The following is an 8,178-nucleotide window of genomic DNA, read 5'->3' on the forward strand; positions in this document are numbered from 1 at the left end:
TTTTACATAATGAACCGAACAGAAACGGACTTATTCATGTCTGAACGGGTCCTGTGTACCTGATGAACTGAATTTCGTAAATAATGTTTCTTTTGTATGAAATGTGCAATCGTTAAACTCTGAATGGACTTCGAGATTTTAGAAAGTACAAGAAATATCAACAAAAAAACCGAAAAATTCTCTTGAAATAAAAAATAAAAAAAAACTTTAAAATCTTTTGAAAACAATATAATTCAGCTAAAAATACATCAGAACTTTACATCCACTCATTAAAGTTATAAAGGGGATCTGAAAATTGAATTAATTTAACCATTAAATGTTATTTAGTTTGACTATATTTATATTCAACGATAGCATCTCGAAAATAGAATCATTTGACGGGTAAGTCTATCACTCGCTAGCAGAGTCCCCCCCGTGTGGCTACCTTTTGTTTACCCTACTTCTTTTCACAACTTACCTTGAATCACCCTCCTTCTTTTCAAGGCTTACCAATAACCACCCTTCCTGTTTAGCTATTTTACAAAATTCTCCCTTTTATTCTTCTCTTTTTCACAGCATCTCCAACAAATACACCACACACCACAATAGAGAAAATAATGATTTTGGGCATGTTTTTTTTACTCCAATAGATTCTTCAACATAGAGAACGTAGGAGAGAAAGTGTAAAAATTTCTAAATTTAAAGAACAGCCCATAAATGATTATAATAAAAGATAAATATTATTTAATATATTTTCATCAATATGAAACTTTGAAAATAAATATACAGATAGAGAAATAATATTTTATTAGAAGGAAAAAATATTTTAATAATATAATCAATGTTTTAATCTCCAAAATGGTGAATCAGTTGTTGAATGTATTTTTGTTTTAGAGATTTTGATTTTTTTTTCTTTGGAGATGCTCTCAGATTACAGATGATATTACCATCCATCTTTAGCCAATGTACATAAATGGACCCTCTTATTCTAATCTAATCTAATTTAAGACATTGTTTGACAAAAATAAGCTAGTTTATAATATCGCTTACGTTTAAATGCAGATAAGCTAAATTATTGAAACGTTACTTGGAATAACATTTTGGAAGCTTATTTTCACTTTTTTCAATTACAACTCTCATTAATATTAGTTATCATTTATTACTATTAATTATAAATAAATATTAATAAAATTTAAATATTATTATTATTAGATATAAATATTAATTATTAATTAATATAAATTGAAAATTATTATTAATTATACATTAACATTAATTATTTACAATCGGCTCGCATAGTGGGTTGGATATCCAGGTTAATAAAAATATTATTTACAATAATTATTCATCATATCAATTATTTTCATATTAATTACTCTAAAAATGTTAATATAACATAAAAATCAAAGGTATACTTATTCTGTTTCACAGATAATTGTGTTAAAAGTTTTAATAAACTATTAAATTAATTATTAAATATATTTTTTTAAAATTATTAATTAATTTGGACATGTGAGGCTGATCATTTTTATTTTTATTCGTATTATATGTAATGATTATTTAAAAACATAAATAACATATTTTTTTTTTAAAATTTGTTTTAACAAATCCAAATATTATAATATATATAATAATCAATGTATTATATTTTTCAATTTTTTTACCATCTTGTTTGAATTAGTTAATATATCATATTATTAGAGATTTGTTTTAATTATATTTTGCAATATTATAATTGATTAATTTTTCAAAATGTCTTATTTGGTCAATTTACATTCTTATCAACTAGTTTTTGTCAAACATAATTTGCTCATCAGCTAACTTACATTTTTCTAGATATACATGTAAGATTGTTTTATAAATATGTTTGGCAAATTAACCGATAAGCTAGTTGATTAGCTAGCAGTTAGCTTATCAATTATCAACTAGTTTATCTGCTACTTTGCCAGATATAGTCTATTTATAGAACAAATTTACATGTACATCTAGAAGATTGTATCATCTATATAGCAAAAAAATATATTTTACCTTTTATTTTAATTTTGTTTTTTTACCTTTTACATGTTGACAACGTCTAGTTTAACAAGAAATTAATACATCGTTTCGACGTTTTTAGATCATGTCGTTTATACAAAAGGCTAACCCTTTAATTCATCGTTCGCTAATAACATTTAACTTTACAGTTATGAACATTTTATTTGGCCATCACTTCATCAAAACTTCATTCCAATATATTTCGCGATCATAGTTTTACGACCGATATTTAGATATAAAATTATTACAATATCACTTTAAATCTCGTTATGCAATCATTTCCACAATATAATATCCAGCCTTAACAACGGTAGTAACCAATATGTTTTGTCCTAGTTAAAGTAACAAACAAGCAACATTATCCCTAAATAATCACAAATAGTTAAGAGGCAAAGTTACTATTAATTAAAATCTTGTTTAAAATATTTGCTAGATTTTTTTGAAGCATATGATATTTATATATGGTAAAATTTACACATACTCTTCACCGTTGATCTCCTAAAATATTAGACTCTATTATATTATAGCTAGAGCAAAAAGCCCTTTAATAGATCTTTGTTGGACATATTGTCTAGTGTCTACATTCTCAGACGGTGACTATATATATATATATATCTATGTATATATATGTATCTATGTATGTGTGTGTGGGAGGACCTGACAGAAATAACCCTCTAAATTATGAAAATTACATTTTTTACCGTAAAACTTATAAATCTAACAAAATAGACATTTGTTACCCTGTTAGCACCGTTTGGTGTGTACAGGGACTGAATTGCAAAAAAAAAATGAGGTGACCAGAAGTGATTGAGCCTACAGCTGTTGACCACACCCGTGACCACCTTTACGCACTGGCTGGTGTGCGTTGCGTAAAGGCCCCACTAGGCCTGATTTTTTTTCCTTCTTTTCCACCTTCACACACTATATAAATCTGGTTTTTTTCTAAAATTTATTGATATATATGTTCTAATCCAGTTTTTACCAAAAAAAAATTATCATCTCCAAATTCTCAAGGATCAATGTCTGTGATTGAGAAAGTTAGAATATGTGTTTTTGGTGGAGGTTCGTGGCAGTTAGTCAACGACGTGGTAGATTATATTCTAGAAACGCAAAAAGTTGTTGTATTGTTGCCGATACACTTAACATTTTCAGGTTTGATCAATTATTTAGCTAGAAAATTAAACTTATCTGATTTTCAAAATCGTTTTAAGTTAACATATAAATCTTTGTCATCTGGTTCGATTCTTGAGTCATTTGACACCGATGATTCGAGACATTTTTTGGCTATTGGTGTGGATATCTCACCGCAAACCCTAAGATTGTATGTTTGCAATCGTGGTATTGAAATTTATCAATCGAACATAAACCAAGAGATTGTTCCAGACACTGTGTATGGGCTCGAGCACCCTCAATATATACTTTCACTCATTCCATACGTGCCAAACCAATATGAGCCCGGTTCCAGCCAAAACATACTTCCACTCATTCCATACCAATCGTTCTAAAGTGATGAGATTCCTGACATTTATGAGATCTATGAGATCCACTCTTAGTCAATCATTTTGATAAATTGCATTCCTAAATTAATAAAACAAAGATATTTGTGTAATTTGTTTTGGATGACAACTCATCTCACTCTTTCTCTACTAAAAAAAGTTTTTTAACAAAAAACCCTATGTTTATCTCTCTTTCTCTCTTCACATATTCCATCCCATCTCAAATTGTCATCATCATATTCATGATGGAAGAGAGGCAACAAAATTCAAAATCCATGTATATTTATGTCGCCACCATCAACACTATTTTCACCAATTTTACAAGAGCATCGCGGATTTTACAAGATCCGACGATTACACAAAGCGATGATCACACACAGCAACAACCACACCATCGTTCGTTCATGACTGTTGTCGTCAGCGATTGTTTTTCCATAGCAGGGTTGCTACCCTTTTTTTCTCCTTGGTCGATGTTAGTCTAAATCACATATATGGTTGTGGTTGAGCGGCGATTTTTGTGCGACCTATTTTTGCTCCTCGTCGTCGGCCACCTGCGATTGTTGCCGCCTTTTGTCCTTTGCTTCGTTTTTTGGCTGATGTTGTTGTCTATTTCTTATTGAAGGGTTGGTACCCGTTATCTATCCTCAGCAGATTAGAATCCTAGGACCACCGTCCTTAGCAGGAGCGGTCAGTGATACAGTGGTCGCCGCTCCTTAATGGTTGTTAGATGCTTCCATCGACAACAGTACTTCCTTCGTTGCTGATTGATTGCCTATCCTGTACGGATAGTCCCAAAGTGAACACATGAACCACAAATCTCTTCTAACGTAGATGGAGGTTGTGTTGCCATTCCAAATGTGTATCGTGGTGTTCACCAATGTATTCCAAAATTGATATCGTTTTATGTTTACAATGGTGTTCACAATGTGTACCATGTTGCTGACAATGTGTACCATGTTGTTCACAATGTGCACCATGGTGTTCACAATATGTCTCGACGATGCATTCGAAGGCTTGATAATTGGTTCTCAAAAGGTTCACAATGTGTTCACACTCTGAAATTCGTAAGTTTAGTTTTATTGAACAATTACTCATATTCACAATGTGGTCAGTGTTCACAAAGGTTCAGGATGGGATGGTGGTCAAATGGAGAGGGAGAGGGAGGGAGAGAGAGGGGATGAGAGAGGAGAGGGATTTTACAAATACACACAATGCTCTTTATTTAATCTTATAATTTAAAATACCAAAATTACTAATTTCCTAATTTAATATAATTTAGTGGCTTAAAATGGACCTCACAATTTCCATAAATTGTCAACTTCTTAAAAGAAGGCCCTTGTGTGTGTGTGTGTGTATGTGTGTGTGCATGTATATATAGCCATTGGTTCATTTGAGAAGTAGTAAATATTGAGAAATAGAGGAGTGATCCTAGCCCTTTATTTTATCAAGATTTACAACTTTGACTGTGAAGCACTGATCATTCCCCGCATGGTATGCGGAAGATTGAGGGTAGTTTCGTAACTTTTATAAATAGGCGTCAAACAAATGCATATGTGAACCCGTGTGATTCACATATGAGCTAATTAATTGATTGACATATGAACTATGAATTCACATATGTATTTGTTTTCCACTTGTTTATAAAAGTTACAAAACTACCTCTCTATTGTTTGCTTGAATAGTCAAACTCAGTAAGTGTCTTTCTAAGAAAGAAGGGCTTGGAAGAAGAAAATGAAATACAAATAATTGCGCTGGTTGTAATAGATTGACTTTCATGCTAGTTCTTGCTCCAGCATGAAAGTTCCATTTTAGGGAAGGACAACGTACTATGATACCTTATGTTTTGTTGAGCCTTGCTTTGGTCTCTAGTTTGATGGTCCCGTAATCTTTGACCGGTCAAAGTCACAATTCTTGACCAATATTGATCGTATGAAGGTCTAGGATCACTTCTTTACTTCTCAAATACTTATCACTTCTCAAATGAACACCTCCATATATATATATATATATATATATATATGTGTGTGTGTGTGTGTGTGTGTGTATGTGTATAGGTGGAGGTTGAAACAAAAACACCTCATTTTACGAGAACATGAGAACACTCTTATCACATGTGATAATACACGTGAGGGGATCTGGTGGTGTGCGGACGACGTGTCTTGCGAATTAGGTCGCACCAAAGGTCGTTTGAGTCTATGATTTAATATCATATGTGATAGATTATAGTACCACATGTGATGGGTGATAGTTTCACATCAAGAACACCCTCTTACATGTAAAAAAGAGTAATTAATCATAGTTTAATTGCATACTCGATTCAAATATTTAAAATAGTTTTAAATAAATAAAAAACTTGTGAATTAAAATAGTTTTCCAACATCTTTAATTAATTACTAATATATTATTATTATTATTATTTTAATTTAGATTGGTTTTAGGTATCTAAGTTATAAGAAAAGGAAAAAAAATTATTTTTTAGTTAAACTATTTTTTAATTTATAAAGAAATTAAAATAACTTAAAATGGCAAATTAGGTGGAAGTGGTAGAAAGGAAATCGGAAACAAAAAGTGTAGTCAAATATTTGGAAGGGTAACGTGCGTGTCTGACTGACAGTGATAAGTTGGCGTGCAACTGTTAAAGCCGAAAGTACTACCATTATTTTCCACACCCCACGTGCAGATGCACATGTGTGGGACACACGTGTTTACCCCTTTTTCCTAACATCTCCTCTAAAAAAATTTATAAAATAAAAAGTTTAATAGAAAATTTTATTTAACTTCAAAAAATTATAATATTAATTTAATAATATTTCTCTGTCTAAAACTTTAATTTCAAAGTTTTTTTATTTATTTCTTTCCCGTTGTAATTATTTTTCGGTGTTGTAGAATTTTACAAAAATGAAGATTATTTATTACCGTTCTTAACATAACTTTTATTATCAGTGGAACTCAACCCTAAATACTAAGATCGATAACATTTGATTTATTGGCATTCAATTTACATATCTTTTAAATATATTGTATAACTAAATTTATAACTTGCTTTTACTACTATTTGATTTGTACGTTTTTATTATTTGAGTAATTCTAATTACTTGTTCGAGCAATTTATTCTATCGGTTTCTCATAACCGTGTATAGGTTTGGTGTCACATAAGAAAAGAATCAAAGGAATCGAAGATCCAAATTTTGCAGTGTGTGTTAGTTGTTTGGTGACCAAAACTAAGATAGATAGTGAATAAAGTTCCATGATATACACAAAAGGGGTAATATTCATTTGGTGGGCAATAAAGAAGGGAACATCCAAGGTCTTCTAGTCCAATCACGATCATTATGACTCACGTGTCTCATGTCCCTTTTTACTTGTACCTTTGGATTCATAGGACTATACCCATTACCCCCACATCAAAAGTGGAAACACACAATGGAATTTATTACATTTGTGACTTCTATAATATATATATATATATATATATATATAGGGGCACGTTCAAATGAAAACCGTGTAAACCAAGTTCGATCAATAGAAAAATTCCATTTTTTTCTAATTAAATTTAATCAATAAGGGTATTTCGGTCATTTACAATATTTTCTATTAAACATGAAAGTTATTAATAAATCTTAAGTAAGGAAATGTAATAAAGGAAATTATATAAATGGTAACATTTAAATATTTAATTATATTATAATATTAAAAATTTGAATTTGATATATCGTTATGAGATTGAATCTGCAAACGGGTCTTGAAGATTGAATTGTATTATGAAATGAAATCGTAAATTATGGTTCAAATTAAAAAAATAATGTTAAYGAAAYADGTTTYATGAAKGTGAAACTGGTTCATGTTGTAATTGATTCATGAGTAATATGAAATCGTTTCATGGTGAACCACGTTTCAGTGATGGTGTAGTTGATCCGTTTWRKWRRAAAAATGGAACATGAAACAGGTGCATAATTTATTTGGTTCGTCATGAAATAATTGCATGATGAAAGGGGTACATGATGAATCTGCTTCGGGATCTTGAAGATTGTGATCTGCTCCAAAATCTTGAAGATTGTAAGGATTAAAGGAAAGAATGCATCAAATCATGAGTGAAATAAAAAAATTAATTTACATGAAACAGGTTTCATGAAAGTGAAACTGGGTCATGTCGTAATTGATTCATGAGTAATATGAAATCATTTCATGGTGAACCATGTTTCAGTGATGGTGTAATTGATCCGTTTAGTAGAAAAAATGGAACATGAAACGGGTGCATAATTTATTTGGTTCGTCATGAAATAAATGCACGATGAAACGGGTATATGATGAATCTACTTCGGGATCTTGAAGATTGTAATTTGCTCCAGAATCTTGAAGATTGTAAGGAGTAAAGGAAAGAATGCATCAAATCATGAGTGAAATAAAAAAAATTAATTTACATGAAACAGGTTTCATGAAGGTGAAACTGGTTCATGGCGTAATTGAACAATGAGTGGTGAACTGCTTTCATGGTGAAACCCGTTTCAGTGATGGTGTAGATGATCCATTCAGTAGATGAAATGAAAAATGAAACGGGTGCATAATGTAGGCGGTTCGTCATGAAATAATTGCAAGATGAAAAATAAATTAGTTTCATTAATAATAATAAATGTTAACGTAAAAATAATAAATTACTTTACAAAAAATA

The sequence above is a fragment of the Cynara cardunculus genome, assembly GCF_001531365.2.
Source record: "Cynara cardunculus var. scolymus isolate 2C chromosome LG 1, CcrdV1, whole genome shotgun sequence".
Lineage (NCBI taxonomy): Eukaryota > Viridiplantae > Streptophyta > Magnoliopsida > Asterales > Asteraceae > Cynara > Cynara cardunculus.